We start from the raw sequence: 14481 nt of genomic DNA, 5'->3' as shown, positions 1-14481 counted from the left end.
TGAATTTTATTTATTTAATTAGGACAATACAGGTCTGACTTTGCTTAAACAAAAGTCTTGTCACTTAACAGAAATAATGTGCAGCATAGAATATAAACTTATTGTTCAAGCTCAACTTATTGTTCAAGCTCTTGTTCTCTCCAAACTGGATTATCAGAATCAGAATCAGAATCAGTTTTATTGCCAAGTGTGCTTCACACACACAAGGAATTTGTTTTGGCTACAGAAGCTTCCAGTGTACATAAAGTGACAAGTGACAACACAAAATAATAACAAAACAAAAAAATAAAATAAAATAATAATAAAAAATGATGAACATTAAACAGATGCGGTTAGTGAAGAAACCTGGATGTTGAGTTGTATGTACAGATTGTTTTAAATATACAGGTTATAAGGTGCTGTTAACAAGTGCGAATGTAGAGAGTATTGCATTGTATATTGATATAAGGTGCTGTGTACAAGTGCGTATGAGAAAAAATTGCACATATTTATTGCACAGTAGGGGAATATTTAACTGTTCATAAGGTAGACAGCCTGAGGAAAGAAACTTTTCCTGTGTCTGGCTGTTTTTGTGCTTGGTGCTCTGAAGCGCCGACCAGACGGTAACAGTTCGAACAGGTAGTGTGCTGGGTGTGAGGGGTCCAGAGTGATTTTGCGAGCCCTTTTACTCACTCTGGAAGAGTACAGTTCTTGAAGTGTAGGAAGGGTTGTGCCAGTGATTCGTTCAGCAGTCCGGACTATTCGCTGTAGTCTACGGAGGTCGGTTTTGGCAGCTGAGCCGAACCAGACGGTGATTGAAGTGCAGAGGATGGATTGGATGACAGCTGAGTAGAACTGTACGAGCAGCTCCTGTGGCAGGTTGAACTTCCTCAGCTGACGAAGGAAGTACAGTCTCTGCTGGGCTTTCTTCACAATAGAGTCTATATGAATGTCCCACTTCAGATCCTGAGAGATGGTGGTGCCCAGGAACCTGAATGACTCTACTGCAGCCACAGTGCTGTTCATGATGGTGAGTGGGGGGAGTGCAGGGGGGTTTCTCTTGAAGTCCACTATCATCTCCACTGTTTTGAGCGTGTTCAGCTCCAGGTTGTTGTATCTGCACCATAACGCCAGCCGCTCCACCTCCTGTCTGTATGCAGACTCGTCACCGTTCTGGATGAGGCCGATAACAGTAGTGTCGTCTGCAAACTTAATGAGTTTGATGGAGGGGTCTTTTGCAGTGCAGTCGTTGGTGTACAGGGAGAAAAGCAGTGGAGAAAGAACACATCCCTGGGGGGCACCAGTGCTGATGGTGCGGCTGTCGGATGTGATTTTGCCCATTCTGACTAGCTGTTGTCTATCTGTCAGAAAGCTGGTGATCCATTGACAGACAGAGCTAGGAACAGAGAGCTGGGCCAGTTTGTACTCAAGCAGTGATGGGACGATGGTGTTAAAGGCAGAACTGAAGTCCACAAACAGAATCCTTGCGTAGTTCCCTGGTTTGTCCAGATGTTGTAGGGTATAATGCAGTCCCATGTTGACTGCATCATCCACAGACCGGTTTGCTCTATAGGCGAACTGCAGGGGGTCCAGCAGGGGTCCAGTGATGTCCTTCAGATATGCTAGCACCAGTCTTTCGAATGACTTCATGGCCAAAGATGTTAAGGCCACAGGTCTGTAGTCATTGAGTCCTGTGATCTTTGGCTTCTTCGGGATTGGGATGATGGTGGAGCGCTTAAAGCAGGATGGAACTTTGCGCTGTTCCAGTGATCTATTGAAGATATGTGAGAAAATGGGAGCCAGCTGGTCAGCGCAGGTTCTCAGACAGGCTGGTGAGACACCATCTGGCCCTGGTGCTTTCCTTCTCTTCTGTTTACTGAAGATCTGACGCACATGATCCTCACTGATCTGAAGAGCAGGGTGGGAGAGGAAGATGGCTGGAGGTGTTGATGGCTGTGTAGGGCGATGGTCCGGGCTGTGTTGATGTGGTATTGATGGCCGTGTAGGGAGACGGTCCGGGCTGTGTTGATGTGGTGTTGATGGCTGTGTAGGGAGATGGTCCGGGCTGTGTTGATGTGGTGTTGATGGCTGTGTAGGGAGATGATCCGGGCGGGTGTGAGGTGTCTGGTCATAGGTGTCAAACCTACAGTAGAACATATTCAGCTCGTTTGCAATATGTTTATTGCTGTCGATACTGGGGGACGGTGTCTTGTAATTAGTGAAATCTTTTAAGCCTCTCCACACTGATGAAGGGTCGTTAGCTGAAAACTGGTTTTGCAGCTTTTTGGCATAGCTTTTCTTAGCCACACCAATCTCCTTTGTCTATGTGTTCCTGGCCTGATTGTACAGGATCCTGTCACCACTCCTGTAAGCATCCTCTTTGGCCTGACGAAGCTGTCTTGGTGTGAACCATGGTTTACCATTGTTAAATGACAAGTAGGTCCTGGTAGGGATGCATAACTCCTCACAGAAACTGATGTATGATGTTACAGTCTCTGTGAGCTCATCCAGATCTGTGGCTGCAGCTTCAAAAACATTCCAGTCAGTGCATTCAAAACAGGCTTGTAAGACCTGCTCTTTGTCGTTAGTCCATCTCTTGACAGTCCTTAATACTGGCTTAGTAGTTTTAAGTTTTTGCCTGTAAGTTGGTATAAGATGAACCAGGCAGTGATCGGAGAGTCCTAGAGCTGCTCTGGCGACGGAGCGATATGCATCCTTTATTGTGGTGTAGCAATGGTCCAAAATGTTATTGTCTCTGGTGGGGCATGTAATGTGCTGTTTGAATTTAGGCAGCTCATGTGTGAGTTTTGCCTGATTAAAGTCCCCAAGTATGATAAAAACAGAGTCCGGGTGTTGTTGTTCTGTCTCTGTGATCAGATCAGCCAGCTGTTGCAGTGCAGTACTCACGTGTGCTTGCGGTGGAATGTAAACACAGACAAGAATGAACGAGGAAAACTCTCTTGGTGAATAAAAAGGCTTACAGTTAATGAAAAGCACTTCCACATCAGGACAGCACATCTTCTTTAACACAGTTACATCCGTACACCACCTTCTGTTGATGTAAAAGCATGTCCCACCACCGCGCGTTTTGCCCGTTGACTCCGTATCGCGATCTGCTCTGTACAGCTGAAAATCCGGTAGGTTTAATGCGCTGTCCGGAATGGCTTCGTTTAGCCAGGTTTCCGTGAAACACAGGACAGCAGAGTTGTTAAAGTTCTTGTTTTTGCATGTGAGCAGAAGTAGTTCGTCCATTTTGTTAGGAAGAGAGCGGAGATTCGCCAGGTGAATGCTGGGCAGCGCCGTTCTGAAGCCGCGCTGTCTTAGCCTGACGAGCGCGCCGGCTCGCTTCCCACGCTTGCGCGTCTTGCAGTGTTTCCACAATGCGGCTGCTCCGCCGACCACAATGTTCCGCAAAACGCCACAAAAATCAAAATCCAGTTCTTGATTAGTTGGTGTGCACTGCCGAATGTTCAGCAGCTCGTCCCTGGTTTAACTGATCGTATTTGATAAACATAAAACAGGACAGACTAACAAAAACAGTGCAAACACTGGAGAGCCCCACACCGAAGCGGCCATCCGCGGCGCCATCTTGATGAGGTAACTCTGATGAGTTATTGCAACTCTCTACTAGCCGGGCTTCCAGCTAATTCTATCAAACCTCTTCAGCTGCTTCAGAACGCAGCAGCACGAGTGGACTTTGATGAACCCAAAAAAGCACATGTCACTCCGTACTCACCCGTTTGCTCTGGCTGACAGTTGCTGCTCGCATCAAATTCAAAGCTCTGATGTTTGCTTACAAAGCGACCTCTGGCTTTGCTCCTTCGTATCTGTTCTCACTTCTGCAGATTTATGTGCCCTCCAGAAACTTGCGTTCTGTGAATGAACGTCGCCTCATGGTTCCATCCCTAAGAGGGAAGAAATCACTTTCCCGAACTCTCGCATTCAATCTGCCCAGTTGGTGGAATGAACTCCCCAACTACATCAGAACAGCAGAGTCACTTGCTGTCTTCAAGAAACAACTAAAAACTCAACTATTTAGTCTCCACTTTCCTTCCTAATCTGTAACTGCCTCTCTGGCTATACCACTAACTGTATTCTCTCTCTCTCAAAAAATAAATAAATAAAAATGTCTAAAGCTTTGCTTCTTAGACTTTACACACCTGAAACTTGTCTATAGCACTTGTTCACTGCTGCTCTTATAGTTGTGTAAATTGCTTCCTTGTCCTCATTTGTAAATCGCTTTGGATAAAAGCATCTGCTAAATGACTAAATGTAAATGTAAATCTAAACTCATGGTGCAGTGGAAAAAGAATTAATATTGTGTATGACTGCCATGAGCTTAGATGACTGCATCTATACATCTCTGCAATTACTCAAATAACTCATTGATAAAGTCATCTGGAATGGCAAAGAAAGCATTCTTGCAGGACTCCCAGAGGTCATCAAGATTCTTTGGATTTTCTTCAATGCCTCCTTCTTCATCTTAACCCAGACATGCTCAATAATGTTCATGTCTGGTGACTGGACTGGCCAATGCTGGAGCACCTTGACCTTCTTTACTTGCAGGCACATTGATGTGGATGTTAAAGTATGAGAAGAAGTGCTATCCTGCTGAAGAATTTGCCCTCTCCTGTGGTTTGTAATGTAATAGGCAGCACAAATGTCTTGATATCTCAGGCTGTTGATGTTTCCATCCACTCTGCAGATCTCTCGCACACCCCCATACTGAATGTAACCCCAAACCATGTTTTTTCCTTGACTGATTTCTGTGAGAATCTTGGGTCCATGCGGGTTCCAATAGATCTTCTGCAGTATTTGTAATGATTGGGATGCAGTTCAGCAGATGATTCATCGGGAAATTCTACCTTCTGCCACTTTTCCAAATAAACAACTAGAAGTCAAGTTATTATTTGTTGCTCTAACAACTGTGATCAAAGACAAGACTTTTGTCAGGTAGTGTATGCTTTACTAAAAAGATAGGTCTTTAATATAGTTTTGAACGGAGAGAGCATGTCCGAACCTCATCAGGAACATCATCAGGAAGGCTATTCCAGAGTTTAAAAGCCATAATTGCAAAGACTCGACCTCCTTTAGTAGACTTTGCTATTCTAGGTACTAAACATGGAAGCGCCCATCACCCGTCATAGATCAAATAATACGACCGCTATTAAGCTGTTAAAATGATTAAATGCATGTTCTTAAACATGTTTGAAAATCAGAATATCATATATTTCACAATAGTATTAGGACATTTGTCAATATTTGCAGAAAAGGTAAAAAAAGTTAAGTCCCACTTTATATTAAGTTTCCTTAACTACTATGTACTTGCATAAAAAAATAAATACAATGTACTTACTGTGTTCATAATGTATTTGAGAACACATTTGTGGTGCTCTTGAGTTGGGATAGGGGTAGGGTTATAGATCAGTTTGGTGGTGGGTAGGTTTAAGGGTGGGTTAAGGTGTAAGGGATGGTCAACAGTGTATTTACAAATGTAATTACAGATAATTTTCATACAGGGATTTAATCAGGTATAAGTACACAGTACATGCTTGTATTTACCAGTGGTGGTAAGAGTACAACAAATTTGTACTCAATTACAAGTACTGTTACATTGCTAAAATTATACTCAATTACAAGTAAAAGTACTGGGGTTAAAAAGTGCTTGAGTAAAAGTACAAATTACTCTTTAAAAAAAGTACTCAGAGTACAAATTACTTTTTTGCTGGTGGTATTTATTGATCCGTAATTGCTGAATCAGACAAGATCCAGACAATAAAACACATTTTACAATACACATTTAAAGGTACTATAAACACTTTTGAAACATAAACACATTGAACCCAATAATAAAAATAAATAAAACAATGTCACAAATATAAAGTTGTTAGTCTTCTTACCATTAAAATGTTAATATATTGTATTTTGAAATATCATTTAGTGCATTGTACAATAGGAAAACAATGAAATGCTGTATTTTAAAGCACAACAAAAGCAGTGCATTGCTTAAGTAGGCTTCTTCTACATTCATACATGTGTACATTCATATGCTATGTGAACTGCATAACAATTATGGATGCAACAATTGTAGATTTTGTTTGTACGATTCTTGAGAATAATGGTTTCCCGGTTATCACGTCTAATGTAAGTTTAAGCTTTATATTAGGTCAGTATTCAAGTAAACTGTTGTTATCATCTGCGTTCAGACATACATAATCATTTTAATAATTTGCAATAATTCGTTTAACATATCTTTTGTTTACATTGCACTGAAAGCCACGCTACGGTGTGAAACGTTTTCTAATCGGTGTGTCTGGAAGGTGTGAGGTCCGCTTGCACGCGCATATTGGCAAATGTTCTTATATAACAAACTTGTGTGCGGAAAAGACACGATATGTGAACGGCCCGCTGCTATGGTTAATCCAGTGTGCGTAAATATTAGCCTTGGTTTAAACTCGGATCTTTAAACTAGCGCACAGGTAGCATAACTTTTAGTTGCTGCAGGTTTTTTCCGTGCGACAGAAACGTGGCGCTGAGAAGCCTTTACGATGAATTAACCGTAATTAACAAATTATCCAAATGTTTTCGGCTGCTCGCGCCACTTGCTTTTTTTGTCAGGTGAATCAGGCTCTGTCTGCGCAGCCTTCAAATGCAGCTCGTGCTGAACGACGCATGTCACTTCCTAAATAAAGCAGCCGTTTTTCGACTGAACAACAAATTTTATTTTTGATGTCTTGGTCACACTAATGGCAGACATTGCTTACACTGCATTAGCACACTGTCCCCTTTCTTCCCCCTGTAGGTGAACAGCTCCTCCAGGTGTGGCCATGGGGATTCATCCTCTGTTATTTCTTCGTCCTTTCTGCGTTCTTCAGATGCGTTGTTGGTGTCTTGAATCTCCATGTGTAGAACAATAACTTCGTAACAATACCATCACTGCTCAGCTCACGTAAATCAGCAGCTTGTTTTTCGGCTCAAATAATGTACCAGGCTTTTCATTGGTCCGTTAAGATGAGCTTTTTTTTATTGGCTACCGAAGTCAGTGGTTAAAATATTCATTTATTTACAGTACTCTGTAACGAATTGCGATTTTAAAAGTAACGAATTACATTATTCAGCTTAATTTGTACTCAAGTACAAGTAAAATTACTGACTTAAAAATATACTCATAAAAGTACAATTACCCCAAAAATGTACTTAATTACAGTAACGTGAGTAGTTGTAATTCGTTACTCCCACCACTGGTATTTACACATTAAGTACACTGTAACGAATTACAAATTTTAGTGTAAGTACAGAGTAGTTAAGGACACAATATAAAGTGGGACCAAAAGGGATATATAGAAACTTTAAAGCAATGACTAGCTAGAGGAGCAACTTTCAATCTCGCCTAGTGGACCAATGATGATGCTGAAGTGATTTAAATGAAACTCAAATTGCGTCTTTTAGAAAACCCATAATGTGGGAACAAGAGCGACGACATAAAAGACAGTAAAACATTTATATTAGAAAAAAAACATGGATTTTGTTTGCAATTAAGACAACTTTTAATTCAGGTTTCAGTTTTGTGCAATGTAATTTTAAACACATTTTCATTTGTGATTCATGCTTATTATCTTTTGATACGCAATGTCGTTGTTTCTTACTTTGAATTTAGTTTTTGTTTTTACGTGTAATAATTTTACAAACAATGTCAATTTTTCATTATTATTTTTCGATCCGTGATCGCTATATATTTGGTGAGAATTTGATCCCATACATATATTCTAAAAGATAAAAAAGCAAAGCTAAAACAGCATCTGAAATCATTGGCCAAATTTGACTAAATCTATTGTGGTGATGCATATCTCCATTGAATCAGTGGTTTCATAATATTTGCTGACACAACGTACTGTAGATTTGTATTGCTAAACTTACGGAGGAAAACAAATTGCACGCTTACCTCACCAGATCTCTTGTTTATCACAAATAATAACTGGACAAGATTTGTATCATGAAAATATTGTTCAGGTCCCAGGGAACCAAAAACAAAAGGTAAGCTATAAATAGGGTTTGTTCCCACTCTTCATAATATAGACATTCAATGTTTGTGCTTTTAAATTACATTGCCAAACGCTTAATAAAATATGGCAGAATTTATATTTTTAGGTGCATCTTACCTTCAGATTTAAAAAAAGTGTCATGTCTTAAATAAAGATGAAGTAAAAAATGGATCAACAAAAGAGAATTGCAGTTCTTAAGGAACCATGTGGGTGGATTTATAGACAGTAACAACCATTCGGAGGCTGATGTCGGGAGACCCGCGAAATGAGGAAAGGAAAAATAGAAAGGTGAGTGAGACCGAGGGAGAGGAAGAGGATGCTTTGTGCATGGCCTGCTGTTGTGCAGGATGATGAAATAAATAAATAAATAAATAAATGTCTGCCTGCTTGGCCATGAATATTACATGAGAGCAGAGAGTGGGGAAGTGCAGTGCCTGGAACATCTGGTCTCATCCACAGGGACCCTTGTGGCGAGAAAGCAGCTTCCAACTTTAAAAAAAAGGCAATAAAATGTAGAAAAAAATAATTTAAAAAAACGTATTGCGCTGATCTTTGGATTATTTGGCTGATTTGTTTTGTTAATTGGATTTAAAACACCAGAAGCCATTGGTAGGTGCTAAATGCTGAAAAATAAAGGATGCTCCATTCACCAGTGTAGTGTCATTTTTCTTATCTTTCAATGCGATTATTTTTAAGTGCTTGCTGAATATTGATGGCTACGCTGTTGGAAAATAAGTTATAGAAGCTTGGAGTTTTCCAGAACACCTCCACCAGATGGTAACCCAGTTGACCAAACAGCTTGACCAACATGGATTAGCTAACAATAATCACTTTGGATCAGTTAAAACTGAACCAGCTATGGGCGGGTCTGGTGTACATTGGTAGATACAGTGGGAGGAAAACGTATTCAAAACGTAATGTTTTTTTTCTGGGTATAATATTTTTGGTCACACTTTATTTTGATGGTCCGTTTGTTGAATTTAAGTTACATTGCATCTACATGCCAACTAATTCTTATTAGATTATAAGTAGACTGTTTGGTTGGGGTTAGGGTTAGTGTAAGTTGACATATATAGCTGCTGTCTGGGATTTCACTGCTTATTTACCCCTCCCTTTCTTCATGTGTTCAATACTTTTCCCTTTGGCATTTCATTTTATTACTCATAACTTCATTAGTACATTAACTAGTTTTGTTTTCTTAGCATATTTGGATTTCCTTTGGTTTCCTTTACATCCGGTGAAAATTTCAAGTCAACATCACTTTTAGAAATTATGTTTTCTGAGAAAAATGGTGACGTGTTGAATACTTATTTCCCCCACTTTATTTCCAGAAAACTTGGTTATACCATTTTTTTTTTTGTTTTTCAAGGTGAATTGAGAAAAAAATAAAACATTGCTGGTTGATGGAGGTCTACCAAGTTGAACACCAGGTGTTAGGCCAGTTGATTAAGCAACCAATTAGTCTAGATAATAATATTTAATAAGTGTGGACCAGATAAGACAAAAATGCTGCACAAATGCTGTATTTTTTGTCAATATTGCAAGTATTTAAGAGAGACACATTCCCGTAGACATCAGGCATTCTGTTTGGTCCACTTTCAACCACTCTTCTGATAATGATAGGTCTGTAGGCAGGAGTATGTATAGGTTTTTTCTGTTCTTTCAATCTAATACTGGACTACACTCTAATAATTCTTACCTCACACACACAGCAACACTTGCACAGCTATCTGCTGTTCTCATAGTTAAGGGTTTTTATAATGTACATTATTTTGATTTCATTGAGTGTAAACACAAAAATATTACTGTAAAATGCAGTCTATGTCCAGTGTCTAAAGAAATTTCATCTACCCATCTCAGCCTAAACAGGCTAAATTGGATTTTTGTGCAGGATTGTGAGTAAAGGTAACTTCTGAAATTGTGAAGAGAAGCGTAGCTGCTTATGGGGCCATTCACATATTGTGACTTTTGCATGCGCAAGTTCGTTATTTTCAATGGAGGCGTGCACATATTGAGAGTGATGCGCTCACATATTCAACATCTAGTTTATAGTTTGTTATCACAAACGCAGACATAGTATGTGTTTTTCCTACTATGGATGTTCAAGGTTACAGGTTTTCAGTTTTCTTCAAAATGTCTTATTTTGTGTTCAAAGATAATCAGGTTTGAAACAAGTGAAGATTAAGTAAATGATGAAGTTTTGGGTGAGCTATCTTTTTAAATCTTTTGAATTTGTCATCCTGCTGTGTTAAACCAATTGTTATGTTTTTCAGTGAATATTAAATGACTGAAAGAGCTACAGTTTATTGTGTGGTTTTACATCTTTTAAAAGTAAATTTAAAGTAAAGTAATTAGTAATCGAATTACTTTTTACATGAAGTAATTACTAATGTAATCAAATTACAAATTTTTTGAAGAAATCAATCATTTGTAATCGATTACTATTTTTTGTGTTGGGCATTAGCGTTGCTACAAGGAGACTACATTTAACTTCTTTTCTCAGTAGTGTGGTGGTACCATCACTACTTTCTAAATGAAATAGCTTTTCAGTAGCAAAGCTATTATTTTAAGCAAATAGCGCAGTAGTGTCCAAACAAGCTACATTTCATGATTGCGGATTATTAAGAGACGCCACCACCACCATTCACAGAGCTGTGAAACCAGTGTCTGGTCAATGAAAGTAAATCCATATGATAGTGAGAATGGCAAATCCTTCTTTTTTCATGTTGTACGGTGGTCAAAAACAAACTTTTTGGTGCGTTACTGCCACCTCTCGCTCCAGCCGGTGACATCTCCAATTAATCAATGGTCTGATACGAGAAACTTGCTTAATGGAAAGATAACTGTGGAGGAATTATTTCTGCACCAGGACCATACCTTGAAGTACAAGTCTTAAAGTTAATTTTGATGCTGTGGTCTTGTTAGAGTTGAATTGGTTTTAAATTTATATATATATATATATATATATATATATTTTTTTTTTTTTTTTTTTTTTTTTTTTTTTTTTTAATGTGTGTTTGTGTGTGTGATCAGTGTGTGTCAGTATGCAGAGAGTAGGAGGATTTAAATTGCTGTTTGAATGCATTCGACCACATAGTCCACTAGATCAACCCCTGACCAGTGAATAAATGTAAATATAAACTTGTAAAACAACTCAGAAGCCATGTAAAACCAATCATAAACCTTAGATGGCTTTACAAAGACTTTTTTTCAGCAGAATAAGCTCATGATGTGCAATAAAACTGATCTTTGAACTAACAGAAGAGTTTTCAGACTCTTGGATCTGGCTGTACCAGCAGTTATAGAGCCATATTGAATAGTTTATTGAATACTGTTCGCTAGCTTTTATTTGTCTGCTTTCAATGAGTTTAATGAATCTGTGGTAATATGTGCCTGTGGACTGAATGGTTATTGTCCACATCTATTGAAGGTTATGAGGGAGGAGGAGAGAGAGTGGGTGTGTGGTAGAATAGTGCAGGGAGAAGCCTTGACTCAGGTGTGAAAGCGGCAATGGAGAATGAGAGAGAGTGCATGGATTGAACACAATGGAGGCCAGAAAAAAAGCATCTTACAGGTGCATATAGCGCAGACGGCCTTGTCCATTCACTCCGCTAGCGATAGAGCCAGTACATTTGCTCTGAGATACCCTTTCAGTTTTATCTGTTTGTTTTAGACTGTCAGAATGGAAGACTTTTTAACTGTGAAATGGTTTTAAAACACTGCGTCTGTCTAAATGAAGCTGAACTCTCTGCTGCTGGTCATGGTCAAATGCTTGCTTTCATTTCAACTAATCTTCAATGTGTAAATAAGGTAAAGGTTTATGTCTGTGCGTTTGTGTGTATTCCATGTTGCCTTGTGAGTAAAAAAGGTCATTAAGAAAGCATTTAAATCCATACTGACATCTGCTGCCGTGTGATAGAAGGATCAAATAATTACTTAGTGACTTATACGTAACCTGTGGTTTTAAAACATGTTGCATTGAATGATATCATGCCCTCCGTAGTCAAGAAAGATCACAGAAATGTTTTATTAATCATTGAAATCCTTATACAGAAAAATAAAATGTTAACTCAAAATTGGACACATTTAAAGTGCATTAAACAATTGGTTTGAAACTCCTTTCCAGGTACAGTAAGGCAATAAACAATATTTGGAAACCAAAAATAAATAACTTTATAAAGAGCCTGTTAATGGAGCCCTAGTGAGGACTTGTTCATGCTTTTATCAGCAGCAGGTTGGATTACTGTAATAGACTCCTCACTGGCCTTCCCAAAAAGACGGTCAGACAGTTGCAGCTCATCCAGAACACTGCTGCCAGGATTCTGACAAGAACCAGAAAATCTGAATACATCACACTTGTCCTCAGGTCTTTACACTGGCTGCCAGTTTTATTCAGAATAGATTTTAAAGTATTATTACTTGTCTATAAATCACTAAATGGCCAAGATCTCAATAAATTACAGATATGCTTGCTGAATGCAAACCTAACAGATTCCGCAGATCTTAAGGATCAAATAAACTAGAAATTCCAAGAGTTCAGACAAAGCAGGATGAATCCACCTTCAGCTACTAAGAGTGCCCCCCGCTGCTGGAATCAGTTTCCAGAAATGATCCGATGTGCTCCAACATTAGGCACATTCAAATCAAGACTGAAAACACATCTGTTTAGCTGTGCCTTTACCAAATGAGCACTGTTCTACGTCCCACAGATCGCACTATTATGTCTTTCTTTTCTTTTTCATTCTTTTATAACCTGTTTAAACACATTTTAATCTGTTTTACTCACCTTTATTCTTTGTTTTTATTTCTTATACATGTCTCTTTTATTCCTGTGTATGTAAAGCACTTTGGATTACCGTTGTGTATGATGAAATGTGCTGTATAAATAAACTTGCCTTGCCTTGCCTTACAGTACATTGTAATTTTGAAGTGACACCAAATGCACAATCTTTATGTGAAGAAAGTAAAAATATGGAAAAAAACGTACAGTAATTTGAAAGAACATGAGTTGTTCTGTTCGGGTTGGCTTCCTTCAGATGCTCCTGTTTTCGCCACAGTTCAAAGACATGCTCTATAGGTGAATTGGATGAATTAAATTGACCATAGTGTACGTGTGAATGAGTGTGTATGGGTGTTTCCCAGTACTGGGATGCAGCTGGAAGGGCATCCGCTGCGTAAAATTTATGCGCGAATAGTTGGTGGTTCATTCCGCTGTGGTGACCCATGATAAATAAGGGACTAAGCTGAAGGAAAATAAATGAATAAACCAAGTTCAGCACCTCTACTTCCATGAAATACTTTTTCATTCACCATCTATTCCTCAGCTACCAACTAGAGGAATGTCTAGAACTTTACTATTAACCACCATGCTGCAATTTCAAGTATCTTTTTCATGCGGTGGTATGAAAAGTCATGCAAACCAAAAATACAACAGTGGCTGCTTCTGACTATTTAAATATAGTGCGTTTGGTGTGTCGTGTAACAAATCCAATGACTCTAGTAATGAAGATTCTCTTGGACAAATCAGTAATCAGCAGTGTGTATACACCAACATAGGATCATTCTGAAAAAGTAATCCTATATACATTTCTGGAGATCACGAATTATGTAGCCAGAAGTACGAACGGCTGCATTTAGTGTTTAAAACAAACTCTATGGTGTGGTATGACACCGTTCCTTACAACGCGCTTACCAGCTGACCACTTACCTCCGTATGGACGGCTTTCCCGCTGTTACCAGTTTGTCGAGTTACCTCGCCATGTATGTTGGTGGACTTCAGATGCAAAAAGGTTCCAGAAGACGAGTAAAACAAAAACAGAAGCCAACAAATAAAATAAACAAGTAAATAACAGGGTGAGAATGTGGTAAAATCTGAAAACATGGTAAAAAGAGGGCTTTTCTTTTTCTGAACTGCTTTTTAAAACTGTCGGTTGAGTTTAGGGACGTCAATCGGTGCTTTTGAAATAACTATTGGTTGGGTTTAGAGAAGCTAGAGGGTTGGTTAGTTGGTCAGTTAATCAGCCAGTCAGTCAATCGGCAGAGGGCTCTGGTGGATTAACGCAAGAACAGCAGGCGCAAATGGCATTTGCGAGAGAAATTTGAGATCTAAAAAGTTTACACAGCGGCCTCTGGAGAATTTGCAATAACAAAAACAGCAAAAAAACATAGCATGGCTTGCTTAGAATCTCACCTGAGATTTAAAAAAAAAAAGATACTATGTACAGAACACAGTGGAAAAGCTTCCAAAATCAGCTGAACCAAATCGAACCATACTATATAATGGAAGAGCACCTAAGACACCATTTTCAAGACTATACTGTCATTCCACAGCGGAATAAACTGCCAACTTATCCAGCATATGTTTTACACCGCGGATGCCCTTCCAGCTGCAATCCAGTACTGGCAAACATCCATACACACACATTCACACACATACATCATGGACAATTTAGTTTATTCA

Source organism: Danio aesculapii, chromosome 7 (assembly GCF_903798145.1).
Source record: "Danio aesculapii chromosome 7, fDanAes4.1, whole genome shotgun sequence".
In the NCBI taxonomy this organism is placed as follows: domain Eukaryota; kingdom Metazoa; phylum Chordata; class Actinopteri; order Cypriniformes; family Danionidae; genus Danio; species Danio aesculapii.
This window is presented reverse-complemented; position numbering follows the sequence as displayed.